This window comes from Trachinotus anak, unplaced genomic scaffold (genome assembly GCF_046630095.1).
Source record: "Trachinotus anak isolate AG129_WGS33_773 ecotype Australia unplaced genomic scaffold, CSIRO_AGI_Tana_v1 ptg000009l, whole genome shotgun sequence".
NCBI classification, from domain to species: domain Eukaryota; kingdom Metazoa; phylum Chordata; class Actinopteri; order Carangiformes; family Carangidae; genus Trachinotus; species Trachinotus anak.
Genome location: NW_027273860.1, coordinates 22,512,372 through 22,530,598, shown reverse-complemented (window position 1 = coordinate 22,530,598; position 18,227 = coordinate 22,512,372). Strand labels below are relative to the sequence as shown.

The window sequence follows — 18,227 nt, the reverse complement described above, 5'->3', positions numbered from 1 at the left end:
ACCAGCTCTCGGATAGACTTGCTGCCCATGACACTTCCTGTATGCACCAAACTTCTGCCGAGAGGGAGACCACTTGGGGGGATTTGTTCATCTACTAGAGACAGAGGACAGCTTATTAGCCTGCTTGTTAGCTTGTTAACCTATTAGCCTGTGGATATTACTCTTTATTCCTGCTGCCTGAGGACTTTGCTGTTGCAGTTTGATAAAACTACACAGTGCTTTTCGTGTCCGTTATTGTTAATAACTGATTTGCATTTTGATTTAGATGCTTTTTTGAGGTTTGTTATTTCTGCAACGGTCATGACACAACATTCTCAGAGGTTGGTAGAGTTTTGTTCATTTACTGAAGAAATAATACACATGTATAGCAGACTGAGGTGCTACTGTACTTGCATAACTCAGGGAACCTGCATAACTCAGGGAAAACCCTGGTAGATGGGGGGAAAACATTGTTTCTAAATACTTTAATTAGCAGGATTTAATAACAGCTTTGGGTACTCCACAGATTCTGATTGAAAGGAATTTCAATCAGTTGTACTAGAGGAGACCAGTGGGCTTATTTCTATACACTTCCAGAAGAGTGTATTTATGGATTCCAACCTCGGCTGTCATTTGTATCTATATATGTCTATATATAATGCATATTGCGTATTATATATAATGCATATTGCGTATTTACCACCTTATTACAGGCCATTTAATGGACGGTGCTATCTTGCTAATTAAAAGATCCATCTCATCTCTGCTCATTTACACCTCTGCTCATTTACACTTTAAACGTGTGTGTATGTGTGTGACTGAGTTTTGCATATGTGTGGTTATCTGCTTTAATTTGACAAGAGGGCATCTAATGAGTTGTCTAGGGAGTAGGTAAACATGATTTACCAAAACAAGACTTACCAATTTACCAGCCACAGCATTGTCTTCCAATTGTTTTGGTCCAAACTGAACTTCGTGCAGCTTCAACTAAGCGTGAAGGATTTAGTCTTTAATGTAATTTGTCATCTCATTAGTTCATAACTGCTAAAAATACACAAAGTTGCGTGAAAGCATAAGCAGCAGTTCAAATATGTTTGTTGTCATCGCAACCTTTGCCCCACCTTTCTCACCTTCATTTCCACTCCAACACTTCACTGTATATACAGCTGTGTGACACTTTGGGGACACCTGAAGCATCTGCTGTCTGCAAAGCCTCCAGAGATTTTTAAGAGGCATTCAGTGAACACAGCCAATGAACAAATGCTGATGTCTTTTTAAATGGATCATCTGCATTTAGCTTGTTCAATGTGAAGCTGCTAATCTTACATTCTCATAGCAGACACTCCACAGTATGCCACAGTTACTAAAAAACATTTAAGTAGTATGATCTGTGGCACTGACATATACAGTTCTCAAACAAAAACAGACTGTCGAGCTGCAATAAATTCTGTGTATTCTGTTGTTAGTTTGTTCAACCACAGAAGCGCCAGACCTTCCTGTGACTCTTTCAAACCACACTGAAAACAATGTCAGTGAAATCTTTTAAATGGGTTAACTGCTTATTAAAGGCCAGTTTCATTCATGTATATTTTTACTGCTCTGCTACCAGAAATAATGTACAGTGGTGCCAAATAATAATATCAACTAGAACTGCGTACTGCATGTGAAAGATTTAGGTGTTATACCGCAGCATCACCAATAAAAACAACTCTACAAATAACAGCAGCACCAGTTAACTCCTCAGTGAGTTAACTAATTAGTATAATGGGTGGTAAAACCAAGATTCTCTAGAAAGTCACATTTAAGATGAAATATTCAGATTTTTATCTTGTTTACATGTAAAATACCCATTCTGTTTTCATCTTGTTCTTATTTCAAACCATTTCAAGGAACACACACAACTACAAAGCATCTGACTGTGACAAATACAGAACAAACATATCAGACAAACTGAGAGAGATCACAAGCCATCCAACCAAGAGCTAAAGCAAGAAGAAACATGTCTGCACTGTGCCAAATCCTCAACAAAGCCAGACAAGAAACAACAACTCAAAATCCTGCAAAAGTCCCATCACAATCACATCACTTCTCATCCAAGTATTATTCAAGATAAGGAGTCATGGAACAAACAATTCAAAATAAATACATCCTATCATACAAGGACGATGGTAAAATATTTGAAAAAATATATTTACCTCACATTCAAGCAAGAGAAAACTGAGAGCCACCACAGATAGGCTGTCTGAGCACATCCATTGGAAGCAAATGAGAAGCACCCTGACAATATATTCTGACACTGAAAACTGTTAAAGGCAGTCTAACACTAAGGACTTACACACACACAGTGGAGAGCAGTCTCTAAGGGGCATAGGAAAAAATGGAAAGCAGGCCTTACTTGGGTTGAAGGGATATGAATGAATAGAATATTAATACTAATTGAATATTATTTCACTCGCTCTCTCTCTCTCTCTTTCTCACACACACACCCACACAGAGAAATACACACACAAACATTATAAACAAAAAGAGCACCCGAGGGGCACTTGGACATTGAGGTGGTTTAATTTGAGACTTGGCACTTGATTTGTCACAGGACCCCTCTGCTGTGACATGAAAGCGTGACAATATTTCTGTAGGGTACAAGCACAATCTGGTTAAATGGTGGTTGTAAAGAAGCTCATTCTGCAGTCAGGAACAAAAAGCAAACCTCAGATGAAGGGCTAACTGTCCTGTATCTGCATCTTCAAACACAAACCATCCCAACAACATGCCAACTACAGAAAATATAGAATGAAGCAATTAAACTGGTGCAAAGACTCCTATCAGCAGTACATACACATCATAAAGACACTCAGCTCGTAAGACAATAGTAAGAAGGAAACACACTGAAATGAAGACAACAGTGAATAATGCAGAAAGAAGCACAATTGACAGCAATTATAGAAAATTACCATATCTCCTAGGAAAAGATATTCATGTGTACAACATTAACATACTATTTTGATTAAAATTGTTCCTGCTTACTCGACTTCTCTTCACTCCATTTTGTTTTTGAATTGCCTTTCTGCCCTTTTGCCCAACTGATCTAAAAAATCTTATGTGCTTTTGCCATACCGTCTTTCCTCTGTCATTCCCTATGCTGTGTTATTCCTTTTTCGTTCTCTCCCTTGCTCTTTTCTGGCATTAGTTGCTTGGCAACATCAAGTGATATTTGATGGTACAGAATAATAGTGGGAAGGAAACAGCATATTCAGTGTGAGGGGTCCTTTGTCATTCTGCAGAGCTCGTGGGTATGAAAAGCACTTACATCTTTGAGTGGACCTCCACTAAGGCTGTCATGCACTGATTAAACAGTTCTTCTATTCATAATTCTAAACACACACCACATTTGAAATGTTGCTGGTTAATGGTACTCTATGGAGTATTTGATCATGTGTGGTAGTGAAGAGTTGATTTTTTGAAGGCTGGTTCTCTTCATTATTTTCTTTCAGTTGTGCAAGGACTTTCAGACACAATACATGCACAAATGATGCACATTTCTGAGGAATGTTGACGTCAGTGATGATTGTGAACAGCCTGTGGCAGCAATCCGCTATAAGAGATTGCTAAGCATAATGAAAGAATCATGAAAGGGAAGAGGAAGGCTGGTATCACCAAAAAAATTGAAAACATACAGAAGGGGTTTCGCAAAATGCAGTCAGTCTGTGTGCAAGACCTTAAAGACCATGTATACCTACACAGGCATTTTTACTTCTAGCTAAAAGACCTGCTCAGAGTGAAAGCTGGCAAACTGCTAATAAGCTGCTAATAAGACTGCCAACCTTTATCACTGGCATTGTTCCTGCAGTCCTGTCATGTGGAACAATGGGAAAGATTCCCATATTTACAACTTGTGAGCGGTAACCTTATCACACAACTCAGGATGGCAGCTGTGACTCTTCCTGTGCTATTGCAGATTCCAGCTGTTTTCATCAATAAACACTAACAAAACACAATAGAAAGACACAAACATTTGCTACATTTCTTTAAAGAACGTTAACAAGAAAATTGCGTGATGAAAGCACTATTAACACTATCAATGGCTTCTATACAGAAAAAATCCCAGTCATGCTTATGTTTACGTGAATGTTAAATAAAACCTATGTAATGGTGTTACTTCTTTAAATGAGGTTCAAGAACTTTCAACAACAACAACACATTGATCCCAGTGTGAACAGCTAATTACAACGTACAGTGCAGCAATTAACCCATATATAATTGCCTCTTGAATGCTGGAAGTTGAGTGGCCTCTGGAGTATGACTCTTCCTTTGTTTGAATCAAATATCTCTATTTATCCTCCACATTAAAATATGCATTTGCTTATTAGACACATTTGCATTTTTTCTGGATAGAAAGCATAATATTTACATTTTTCAACCAAAGTCAAGGGTTTATCTAAGTAGAAAAAAAAGTTTTGTCTCCAGTTACTTAGAATCTTGATAGAGAAGAAAGGCGTGTGTAAGGCTGACATGACTGAACTAATTACATTGTGGAAAATAAGTAATTGTCATAAGCAGTTGTAAAAACTCATGTTGTCAAGGATGGATTTGTCTTATATTCCTTGTTTAATACTTGTGGAGATGTCTCTATAATTAATGTAGTGAACTGTGCAGAGAGTTTGTTAACATTGTGGAAATGGCTTTTTCTGTGTAGGTCCCCATTGTAGCATTTCTTGTGCTCTAGGTTAGAACACAGCTCATTCATTTTGAAATACTGAAAAAAAGAAACATAATAGTGCATAATTAAGTATCATCATTGAGAAAAACAGAACAGAATCAGCAAATACAAATCAAATAGTAAGACACTGTCACACAGTCTGCTTTCTATATTTTTATAGCAGTGAAAGGTACAGGTAATCCAAGACAGACAGTAAGATAAAATAATATATGCCTTTATTGATCCCCAGAGAGGAAATTCAGATGTTAATGCAGTATATCATATGAACATGATATGGTAAAATAGTACAAATTTAGCAAATAGCAAGGGATAAAGTAAACATAATATAAAGTGAGATGTAGTAGTACAACAGCATACAGTATAGTGTAGTATCTTCAGGCCGAATACAGGTGAAAGCAGCTCCGCTATCCGCCATCACTTCCAATGGTCGATTATTTACTTTCACCACTATTGTTGGATCTCTCTCCGGCCCTGACACTACCAGCTGACACCCCCCTCTCGGGTCCTCTGGGCACCTCTAGAATCCTGGCTCCGGGCCCATGTAAGGGTTCACCGGTCCCCGGGATGGCCTTGGTTGGCCCCTGAATCCTCCTCTAAAGTTTCCTCTGAAGTTTCCTCTCGGCCTATTGCATTCACGGGCAAAGTGGCCAAACTGTCCACAATTATAACATACTTCTGAAAACTGTTGAAAATTCGGATTAAAATTTCCTCCTCTTCCTCTTGCTACATTTCCTCAACCTCTTCCTCTCCATGTTTGCGTTTGACCAAAAACTGGCTGTGGGCAGGAAACGACTGGAATCACCGATGATGGCTGGGATGATTGGAACTGGACCTGGATCGGCTGCGATTGCGGTGATGGTTGATTTAGTGGAGACTGACTCTGTATAATCAAAGCCTGCTTCTTCTCCTTCTTCTTGTTATCCACCAGTTGTATTTGATTGAGTTTTCTAAGGGTCTCTTGGTCCTGCTCTTTCTGATCATGCTCCTTTTTCCTATATAGCTCCACTTGATGGGCTATATGATCCGTATAAACACCCTTTGCCATGCTTCCAAGGCCAACCACCTCTTTGCTCCTAACTGGTAGGGGCAGCCCCTTCTGTATTTTGACTCGCAAAATTGACTGCTCCATTTGATTCAAGTCCGGGTCATTTTCTGTGATATTTCTCCACACTTGATGGGCTCTCAACACATAGGCCCTCGGGTTTTCTTCCTGTCCCAGTGGCTCAATAAGAATATTATCAGGATGTACATTTTTTTGGAAATGTATCTCTCAGCGCTCTCCACACTCGACCTCTATTTGCAGCAAACAGCTCCGGATCATTCACAGCAGTCCCCACATATCGATTAAGTCCAGCTTTCTGTAGAATCTCTTCCATAGCTGGAACCCACAGGAGGTTGGACAAAAGTCTCTTAATATCTCCCATGGCAAGACCGCGTTCCCACCATAATCTCTTCCAACTTCAAAATCCAAGGATGTGCTCCATCTTGAAGAGTAGATAACTTCTCAAATATATCTGACATATCTGTACTCTGCCAAGGCTTGTACTCCAAATTCTGTCCCCGGATGACCACTGGACACATCTTCTCAGATGTCTCCCCTTTTCTTGGGCGCAATGTATACTTCGTATCTGATTTTTGGGAGCCTTTTTTCTGCAACTCTTTCTTCCGCATCTGCAGCTCCTCTAATTGGTTCTCCAATGCTTTTTGGCTTTCTGATCTAGTAGATTTCGCCAAGAATGAAATGCATTCGTCTATACTTCTTTCGACCTCTCTTATTGCCCTCTGTCTGTCTTCTTCTACTCTGGTACTGGATGTCGTCAGAAAAAACCCTCTCGAAGGTGAAGGACCCTCGCTCTCCGAGTCTCCATTGCTGTCTCCATTCTCACTTTTGTTAGAACTATCATCTCCTGGGTCCTTTTTCGTCCATGTTTTGCCTCCTCTTTTCTCCGTTCTAGCCAGTATCCGTCTGACTGAAGGTTCATATCCACCCATGGCCCCCTCCAGATCACTCTGATCATCCTCATCTCCAGATTCCATCCTCCTGATCCTCAGTCCACCCTTAGTTTCCAGATATGCCATTTTCTTCTGTCTTTGGAGCTTGGATACATCTTTATAGTTGTTTCCGCTTGTCCCACTTCTATTATTCGCTCATTCTCATCTCTGATATGATATCTACCCTCCTGACTGATCACTGGGAGCTGGGGATAAATTTCCTTAAACTTCACCTCCTTCTCATAAGGTGGGGGTCTCTTTACTGGATCTGTATGTGAGAAAGGTGCATTAATTTCTGCCATTAATTTTTCTATTTCTTTTGCATTTTTTTCTATTTCTTCTGCACCTATATCTCTCTTATCTTTTACAGTTTTTATCAATTTCTGTCCCTCATTTTCAAACAACTGGAGAATGCCAACCTCTATTTGTCTCTTTTCTTTACGTTTTACCCCCTTTTTACCCTTCTTTTGGTCCGCCTTATATGTGGACACAAGCACCTGCATTTTTTTAATAACATCTGGGTTAAGAGTCCCCTCTACTAGCCATGGTTGGTCAATTTTAGGCCAGCGCTTATGCCATTTATCTGACATCTTTGTGATGCCTTTAATTAAGGGATTATTCTTCTGTACTAGGAAGTAATTAGGAGTAATTACTTTCGGAATTTTAGTGTCCATTTTCGACATTGTAATGGCTCCCTTATGTTCCCTTATTGTAAATTAAGACTAATTATTAGTTAAGTTATTTAGATTATTTATAAGCCACTATTTTGCCACAGTCAATAAAAGTACAATGAAATAGATTTACCAACTTCAAAGGAATCAAAAGACTTATTAATATAAACCAAAATCAAAACACTGAGTCCACATATGCTATTGGCTGAACACACAAATAATCTATCAAATTTTAAGTAAAACTTCCCCAAATATCCTGCAAATAAAAAGAAAGTCCAATCCTATATAAAAGCTCAAAAGGTCACACACTCCCACAAGGGACAAACTATCACCAATCGTGTTCCCCTTTGTAACAAGGCAATAACCTAATTTTCACCCAATGTTCAGACTCATCCACTTGAAAATCATCAAATAATTTCAATATTGAATCCCCAACGCAGCTCAGATCAGAATAAACCCTACACAGACAATAAAATTCACCTTTGCAATTCTCAACAGTGTTTAAACCAAATAATTATACTCCATTAATTAATTAAATGCATTAACTGGTCAGTCCGTTGCCAAGCCTCTCTTCTAAATGACTACAGCATGTATTATCTTTTGTACAAGTAGACAGATGGATGTATTCTATTAACCCCAAATTGAGAAATATTCTTATGACAGCCTATAAGTGAGCAAACTAAATGTGTATCAACAACAATGGCTATAAATGAGTGTACACACAACTGTTTAAAATGCAGGTATTTTTTAAAAGAATTTGTGGATAAAACCGCATTAGCCTTGATCAGACTGGATTCAGGAGCTGCACACTCTGTCGTCAGCAAGCCTCAATCCGATGCACTGGCCAGCTGCCTTCTCGTCTGCGCTTTGGAAGATCCCAATTCAGACGCACTCCGTCTCCTCTCTCTCCTCCTCCCACTCTCACACACCATAGGTGGATAAAGGAAGAAAAAGAGAAAACAGACAAAAATTCAGTATCTTATGAACCCACTAGGTCCTTATAAACAACACAATAAACAATTCAGTGTGATCTGCCAACACTTAGGTCATTTTTATCTACACCAGATGTTTTCCTTCTTTTAAACTACAACTATTAATAAACACCAAGTTATGATTTCATACAATACATTATCAATTTCGATATTTTAGTTTGTTTCACTCTAATAACATCTTAAATCTTCCAATAGTATATTATTATCCACCCGCTGTATTTCCTAGTACTCTTTTTTACTCTACAGTGATTCGAATATCCTAAAAACTGTCCAACTACTATCAGAACCAAATCATAATGACCTAACATCTTTCTCCATTGCACTACCTTACAATAAGAGAAGGGAGAGAGCACCCTCACCACTCCTCCTATTAGGGAGAGCCATCTTATTTGCATTCTATGTGGGGTATCCCCCCTTTCTCCACCTCTTAAATTTAGCAAGAACTTCCACTATATTCTAGCTCTCAGAGAGTGAACATCTAGCCCAATCTCCGTATATCCCCCCAAGATCAGATAGACTCCATATGACAAAGCACAGAGTCAGAAACAAAGAACACACACACAAGCCAGAGCAGAATCGCAGTCAACAACCAAAAATGCAGAACGTCCGCTAACAGTTAAATCTATCTTCTCCACTATTTTGGATGAGACTATATGTTCTTTAAACGGACAAATCCACTTCATACAATCATACACACTCACACAGACTCGCTGAGAAACTCACAGACAGCAAGAAAGAAAGACAGAGAAGAACTACACATCTATTTATCAACCAATCAATTTGCTAATTCTTAATCAAAATTCACATTCCAAAATCAATAACCTTCATCAAAAGATTTTATTTTATTTCCCAAAAACACAAACAGCATTCAATTACAAATTCTCAAAGTCGACTCATTCATACTTTTCCTATAGCATGCTTTTCACCGCTTCTTTTCTCTCTTTTTTCCTTCTAAATTTATGCTACCTTATGAGGTGTAGATATTCAATGAGAGGCTGCTTCAGACACTGTTCCTCAACTAGTGTTCGAGTGGGAACTTACAATTGAATTTTCCTTTCTACACCTCCAGTTCCTAGAACTGACCCGAAATTCACCTAGTGATGTTCCAGGAGTCTAAAACCGCCTCCCAGATGTCTTTTGTCCAAATCTGCGGCTTCTTTCTTTAACTCTTATTCTCTCTTTTCCTTTATTCCTATTTCTCTTTTATTCTTTACTCTTATTTTCTCATTTCTCTCTATTCCTCTATCGTCTCTTTACTTTTTCCCCTTGTATTCCTCAAAGACAACTTTCACGCAGTGACTGATATACACGTCTTACTGTTAAGAAGCTGAGGGCCCAATCTTCATTAATCTTGCATGGTGTTGTTTAGCTAACCTTATCTTTACTAATTAGGCTATTCTACACTTTTTCTTATTTTCATTACTTCTTTTACTTCAACTTTTATTCTTCTTCCTTTCTTTTTACTTCAACTTTTATTCTCTATCTTCTCTATTATACTCCCCCCTGTTGCATTGTTCACAACGCAATAAAACCCAATTTAGAACGGAGCATCACTCCACACATCAACACATCATGGCACAACCACACACACGATTCTTTACAGTTTGATCAGACAGCAAACACACAACAGCCTCAACGAACAAAGCAGCGCCCAATCATGTGAGAAATGCTCACCGTATTTGCCGGCTTGGTGCGGGAGTAGGTGCGCAGAAGTTGTCGGAGACGCCGCAGGTCACAACACGTCCGGACTTCGTGACACCAAAATTCTTGTTGTTTATTAATAGCGATGATGTGATGATGATGAAGAAAACTCCGCTGACACCGTCTTGCTTGTATATAAAGAGGTTTCTTAAATCCATAGATAATGAATTACTTGCATCATATTGTATATTGATTATCTCCCCTTGAATTTCCCCAGTGAATTTAATTTATATATTTTATATGTTTTTTTCTGACACCGGATAAGTTTATAAATTTGTTAATAAAATTCGGCCTCACCAACAGCTACCCCATGTGACACTTGTTAGGGAGCTAAGCTCTGCCTGACAGTTTGGAACAGAGAAGGGCCTCAGGTGAGATCTGGGGCCTGGGTATCTGCTCTTGAGACAAGTTAAAAGAGTAATATAGTAATGCTCTATTACAAGTTTAAAAATACAGTGAATTCATAGTCTAACAAGATTCAAAATTCTCCGATAAGGGTAGTGTGGTCATGAGAAATGAGAAATATTTCATGAGGTTTGTTTAATAACTGTTTAATAACTGTAGAGACTCATATTCTGTTAAAAATGTTAAAAAGTAAGTAATATATTCATTGTTTATCTCATTCTTGATGGTTAAAAGTTGAGCTATATGGTGGTATTATATCTGATCCATAAAGAGGTCTTATTTTGAGAGTCGGCGATCTACTGTTTTGTTTCCACCCATGGGCCTAGCGGGAAAATAGCTCTAGCTTTTGTTGTTGGAATAAAATGCTCACTGTGGAAACTTCACTCTTGTGTATATTTTTACTATTTTTCTACCCATTTCTCTGATGGGTGTAACCCTCTCCAATCTTCAATGACAACCACAACCCCTAACTCTAATATCATAGTGTACAGAAGAACGTCCTGACTACTGATGATGATGATAGTGAATTATTCTGCTGATTTTCCTGCTGACTGCTCATCAGTGGAGCTGCATGATTCATAATGGAGTGAATGCTTGCAGCAAATGTAAGAGTCTTTCTTCAGGCTTCTCTTCTCCCCTCGGGTCACTTATCTCTCCGTGGCACTGTTATTTCCTCTTTTTGAAATGAAATACCGTGCACTGCAGAGGTGTGTGGACAAGTAATCTGATTACCTCCTTGAATGACTGAGACTTGTGGGAAATGTTAGCTTGCCCATGCTCAGTCACAGCTGAATCATAGTTCTGGTGTATACTAAGGTTCAGCCAAAGTTGAGCCATTATTGACACCCACTGATAACTTTGACTAATTGACTCTCAGGCAGCAATTATTGGCCCAATACTTGCTCCATATATGAGTCAAACACTAATGTATATCAGGCATCCAATCCTCACCTCTCAAACAAACCACAGCCCTAAGCATTCTCACAAACACATCTACTGAAGGCAGTAAGAAGCTCAACTGCCTCTCATCCACAACAAGCCTCACTTTGTACTATCACTAGCACCTATGTGCTCTCCATCCAAACTTTTTTAATAATCTGTTCATTAGGTTTTGCAATTTTTTCAAAATGACTCAAAAATTTGTACTTGAGAATCCCCCCACTGTGAGGAGGCTGCTCCTGGTTGCTACATGAGCAGGTCTCTCCTTGCACTTCAGCAACCCCTGTCTTCCTCCTCCTGCCCCTTTCTCCTATAACACTGAAAGTGAATCATACTTTTCAAAAATATTAACAATAAAGCATAAATCTAAACTCTACACAGCAAAATCTGTAGTGTTGTTTTTTCAGTGTTAATAAATTTGAGTCGGTGGGTGTTGATTTTGGTGTTGTTTTAACACTTGTAATGATAATAAAGCTCTGCGAGCGTTGTCAATTAAGCGAGTTCAATGTTTACACCTGTGACTGAGTTGCACTCACTCCTGGCGGAGTTGATCACAACATCCGGTTTGGAGGTGCGCAGCCCGCCTTTTTCACTCGACGGAAAAGAAAAACCTTGTGTGGATTGTGTGGATGAACTTTCCACGGCTTAAAGAAGGTAAGAACCGAATATATTTACGTCTACCGGATGGTAAACGCTGTATGAAGTCGTAATAAAATTATGGGGTGTAAAACAACTGAGTTGTTATTGACGCTGGTTGAGGCAGGCTGTTAATTAAAATTAAATTCATTCACGTTTGCTGGCAAGGAGTGGTTGCTTGAAACAAAAGTTAACCAGTGGCAACGTATCAGCCAAATATTAAGTATTACGATAAAATAAATGTTTTTAAATGTATTAAGGTGAGGTGGATTAATGTTAACATTGATGGTGAGTTTTTTTGTCGAATGTAAAACTGTGCAATAATGTGGGGGAGGGGTGGTGGTGTCTCCGTTTAATCAGGCAGGGACATCATTCACTTGGCTGTAATTTCAACACTACAATTAGCGTGATATATCGCATTTACCGTTTTCTAGCGGCCAAGTGTGACCTCTTCATGCACCCATAGCCTATCTGTGTGTGTGTGTGCACGTGTGGTGCGACTGCATGCGAGAGAGACGGCATTTTTTTATTTTTTTTTACTGTGAAAGACTGTGGCGGGCCCAAACTCAGAGTGGCGGCTGAAACACTGCTACAGGCCAGGGACCACAATGCGTCCATCTCAGTCTCAAAAATTAAAACCTGATGAAGTCTGTTTAACAGCCACATTTCTCCACATATTCTACAAGGTGCAGTCTAAAGATGTGGCAATGTTGCTCAAGGTGAAGTACCAGAATACCAAGAAGTACATCCGAATGCTGTCGGGGTTCACCTTTTTGGATTTCATTGCTCAAGGTGAGTAGCCATCTCAAACTTGCCTTCACAACAAATAAACACAAGGATTTATGTATTTAGGATGGCTATTTTGGTTTTCAATTTGGGTATCAATTTTGCATCTGTTTTCATGGTTATCTTACAGTCAAATACAAGTTTGGGCTTCCTGATGCTACCGAACTTGATGCTTTTGATGAAACCAACACATTAGTCGAGGAAGACATCTTTTCTGAACTGATAGAGGCCAGTCCGGATTTACGCCTGACAGTATGTGACAGAATTCCTGATGCAGGTAGATACATTTCTCTGTCATCCATAAATCATTGAGATTGGTTAAATCAGATTTTGGTTAAGTCATCATCAGTAAAAAGTGGGGAGTCCAACAACACAAGATGGAATTTCAGAGGAAGGTATGTCTTGGTATAAAATTAGTTGTAATCAATGTTCAGGGTTTTTCTGCTTCACAAATATCATTTGAGATGTCATGTCTCTGCCTTGGCTACTATAACAAATAACATTATCAAAAATTATATTTTAAAGAAAGATCTGTATCTAATTGCAAAAACAGTTTGGAAATGTGGGATCAGGTTTGATTTGATGATGATTTTTAATGATGCACCAAATGCTGCATTTCAGGCATGTCACAGTTCTGTTATTTCTTTTAGACTTCTCTCCTTTAGATCATTCCACATCAACCTCCCTCACGGATACCAACACATCACTTTCTTCAAGTGACAATGACCACTCCAGTCGAATAGAACATGGGACTCCCATAGGCAGACGTACATCCAGCCAAGTCATACCCAGGCCTACCACAGAGGTTTCTGAGTCAGAGGCAGCAAAAGAGGTACTGAAAGGCAGCAGATGTAATTTACATTGTTGATCATCATAAAGTGTCATACTAAATCAGTTTCTCGTCAGAGTATTTGTGACATTTAGAATGATTAGGTTTGGCTAATGGATCTGTACTTAGTAATCTAAGGCAGATAAGAAACAACATAGCTTGAAAATCTGTTAATGTGGACAATGTGGAAAATGAGGACTATGGAGATGTGTTGGCTCGAGCTTTGCATGTTGAGTTTGTATCGCAAGACATCCATGCAACTAACTGGGTTACAATCAGTGGGACAGAGTACAGGGCAGGACTAATAATTTGCAGTGAGATTCAACATGACATGCCTGTGTTTTGCAGAATAGAAAAAAATATTGTTGTTGACAGTGTTATCTGCTTCCTTGTGAATAAGCTTGTGGTTGACCATTTCAATGAACATTTTCATGCTTACAAAGTATTTGAAAGTAATGACAAAGAGCTTATGGTGGAGATGAGAGCCAATATATTGTGCCATTATTTTATTTGTAAATGTTTAACTTGTGCCTGATCTTATTGTGCTAATTCCTGTGGTGCTGGGAAGTTATTTATTTTTTTGAATAAAAAAATACAAAACAAAAATACATGTATGTTTGAATTATGTTATTACTTGATCACTGTTGCTGGTCAACACATTTGAATTTATGATAACTTTCTGTAGCCTTGCAGGTGACTACAAGAATTTTCAGATCAGAATCGGTTTTATTGCCAAGTATGTTTCCACATACAAGGAATTTGTGCTGGTGATTGGTGCAATTGGGGATCAGGGGGATCAGTGACAGTGGGGCTCTCTAGCCTTGTTGGGTTTTTCCTGAAGTCCACTATCATCTCCACTGTCTTCAGAGCGTTTAGCTCTAGGTTGTTCTGCCTGCACCAGGTCACCAGACGGTCAGTCTCCCACCTGTAGGCAGACTCATCGCCATCAGAGATGAGTCCAATGAGAGTGGTGTCGTCTGCAAACTTCAGGAGCTTGACAGACTGATGGCTGGAGGTGCAGGTGTTGGTGTACAGGGAGAAGAGCAGAGGAGAAAGAACGCAGCCTTGCGGGGATCCAGTGCTGATGGTCTGGGAGTCAGACACGTGCTTTCCTAGCTTCACGTGCTGCCTCCTGTCAGACAGGAAGTCAGTGATCCACCTGTAGGTGGAGTCAGGCACGCTCAGCTGGGAGAGCTTGTCCTGCAGCAGAGCCGGGATGATGGTGTTGAAGGCAGAGCTGAAGTCCACAAACAGGATCCTGGCATAGGTCCCTGAGGAGTCCAGGTGCTGGAGGATGAAGTGGAGAGCCATGTTGACGGCGTCGTCTACAGACCTGTTGGCTCTGTAGGCGAACTGCAGGGGGTCCAGGAGTGGGTCAGTGATGGATTTGAGGTGGGACAGGACAAGGCGCTCAAATGATTTCATGACCACAGAGGTCAGGGCAATGGGTCTGTAGTCATTTAGTCCTATGGGCCTTGGTTTTTTGGGGACAGGGATGATGGTGGAGGATTTGAAGCAGGCTGGCACGTGGCAGGTCTCCAGTGAGGTGTTGAAGATGTCCGTGAACACTGGAGACAGCTGATCAGCACAGTGCTTCAGGGATGATGGAGAGACAGAGTCAGGACCAGCTGCTTTGCGGGGGTTCTGCTTCTTAAAAAGCCTGTTGACATCTCTCTCCAGGATAGAGAGAGACGTTCCTTTGGTAGGGGAGGAGGAGGGCGGTTCTGATGTGGCTAGTTGTTGAGGTGCCAGGGTCCCTGCTAAAGTGGGGGAGGAGAAGCTGGTGGTCTGGAGGTGGTGGCTGGACTCGCGGGGGTTGGTGTTAGGCCTGTCCCATTGTCTTTCAAAGCGGCAGTAGAACTCATTCAGATCGTTGGCCAGATGGAAGTTGTTAATGGAGTGGGGGGGGTTTAGGTTTGTAGTTAGTGATCTGTCTGAGCCCTTTCCAGACAGAAGCAGAGTCATTGGCTGAGAACTGGAGCTGAAGTTTCTCAGAGTACAGTCGTTTAGCTTCTCTCACCGCCTTGCTAAACCTGTGCTTGGACTCTTTAAACCTGTCCCTGTCCCCACTCCTGAAAGCTTCCTCCTTTTGCCTCCTGAGCTGACTGAGCTTAGCTGTGAACCAGGGTTTGTCATTGTTATAACTCACCCTGGTGCGTGATGGGATACAGCAGTCCTCACAGAAGCTGATGTATGACGTCACAGCCTCTGTGGACTCATCCAGACTGTTGGAAGCAGTCCTGAACACCTCCCAGTCAGTGCAGTCCAAACATGCCGCAGATCCTCTATGGCTTCACTGCTCCACTGCTTCGATGTCCTCACAACAGGTTTACACAGTTTTAGTTTCTGCCTGTATGTGGGAATCAGGTGGACCATGACATGGTCAGAGTGGCCCAGTGCAGCCCGGGGGACGGCGTGATAAGCACCACTGATTGTGGTGTAACAGTGGTCCAGAGTGTTCCCCTCTCTGGTCGGGCAATTAACAAACTGTCTGTATTTGGGCAGTTCGTGACTGAGGTTACCTTTGTTAAAGTCACCAAGGACAATAACTACGGAGTCCGGGTTGGTCCGCTCCACACACAGTATCTGCTGTGGCCTGTGGTGAGATGTAAACACCGACCAGGATGATTGAGGTGAACTCACGGGGGGAGTAGAAGGGCCTGCAGTTTATGATGAAAGTCTCCAGGTCAGGAGAACAGTGCTGCAGGATCACTGTCACGTCTTTGCACCAGCCACTGTTTGCATAAAAACAGATTCCTCCACCTTTCGTTTTGCCGGACAGCTCTGTGTCGCGATCCGCTCTGAAGAGCTGGAAGCCGGCCAGCTCCAGCGCAGAGTCCGGAATCGATCCACACAGCCACGTTTCTGTGAAGCACAGAACGGAAGATGAAGAAAAGTCTCTGTTCTTCTGCACCAGTAGCTGAAGTTCATCCAGCTTGTTGGGCAGTGAACGCACGTTGGAGAGAAAGATACCTGGGAGCGGTGTGCGAAGTCCACGCCGGCTGAGACGCGCAAGTGCACCGGCACATTTTCCTCTCCTCCGGCGTTTCACTGCGAGAGCAACGGTCAGTGACCTCTGACCAAAATCCCACAGATGAGTCCAGAAAGGTGGGAAAAAAATCCACTGGAGTTGTTTCTTTGATGTTAATGAGCTCTTCTCTGGTGAAAGAGCACCGGAAACCAAGGCAGAAAACTGAATTTATAAAGAAAATAAAGAAAAAAAGTGTGCACCAACACACTGAGGCAGCCATCTGAGGCATCATGGCAACAGAATTTAGATTTGGTTACTTTTATGTAAGGCTAGTAAACACAGAATTTTTTAATCTTTTAATTTATCATAAAATAACACTGTTAAAATTAACACTCATAGTGAAATGAAATAACACAATTTTATGGTTAAAAATACACTTTAATGTGTAATAAAATAACACTGTGTATGTTAAAATTAACACTCAGAGTGAAAGGGAATAACACAATTTGGAGTTAAAAGTGCACTTATGTGGTGTCATAAAACAACACCAAGGGTGTCAAATTTTAACACTATTAAAGAGTTAAAATATTAACACTTTTCAAAGTGTAATTTTAACTCAAAATCCGTGAGAACTATATAAACTATATAAAACTATATAAAAATTAACACTGTGGGAGTTGAATTAACACTTCCGATTTTGCTGTGTACTTTATTTGTATGTAAATGCAGGGTGTTAGAATGTTGTTATAATGAAATACGATGATCTGTCAGCTGGTATAACTAGGTCTACAAGGCACCAGAAAAACTGCACCTTTTCTTTATATCTAGTGAGGATCCAGACTTTTTTTCTAGAAATGAAGCTTATATAATATAATATCATATATCTAGCCATCCAGTTCATATGCAAGTTCCTGTTTATGAGGTGGATAGAAACATACTTACTTAACTAGCTAGCTAACTACAACTGACAATATGCTAGCAACAGTTTCAGTCATTTCAACCTACAAAATCAACTTATTGGCAGAAAAAGAGAAGCATGCTTGTCTACCTTTATCTAATCTGAAGTTTATTTATGCATTGTTGGCATTGCAAATCAGAGAAAAAACAAGCTCTTTGTCTCAAAGTTAGTGTTTCTTCAGTACTATTACCAACCTGTATGGTACAGTAACTCATGGAGTACAGCAGCAGTTGTTTACAAATATCAGTCCACATATACATCAGGGTAAAATGTACAATAGGCAGCATAAGATACAGACCTTGGAGTCCTTTTTCAGTTAAAAGGTTTAGACCACTGATGTGTGACATCATCAATTTTCAGCTCAAATAAGGGATTTAGCTCAAATATGTTTTCCATTGCCTGGTCAAACATAGGTGCATAGCAACTGCATCTGACTGTGTCAGCTCTGACTTTTGTCTATTACTATTATTGACTATTTAACATAGACTTTTTATTGTAAGTCAGATGAATGTGAGCTAGTTTTGAAGCTGCGAAGTGAAGCTGCAATGTAATAATGTAGTGTTGATTATTATTTCAGAATTTGATGCTAAGGTCACCTGTTCTGCAAATTAAAGTAATTGTGACGAAGGAGAGGAAAATAAAAAGAGTCTG

At 40.2% G+C, this 18,227-nt stretch overlaps 1 long non-coding RNA gene across 1 annotated transcript; it reads left to right on the top strand.

Annotated features, from left to right (window-relative positions):
* Positions 1–10,203: 10,203 nt before the first annotated feature.
* On the top strand, positions 10,204–13,177 carry LOC139625681 (uncharacterized). Its single transcript, XR_011691969.1, has 3 exons — positions 10,204–12,050; positions 12,719–12,824; positions 12,949–13,177. It is a non-coding gene; the product is annotated as an uncharacterized lncRNA (long non-coding RNA).
* Positions 13,178–18,227: the final 5,050 nt, after the last annotated feature.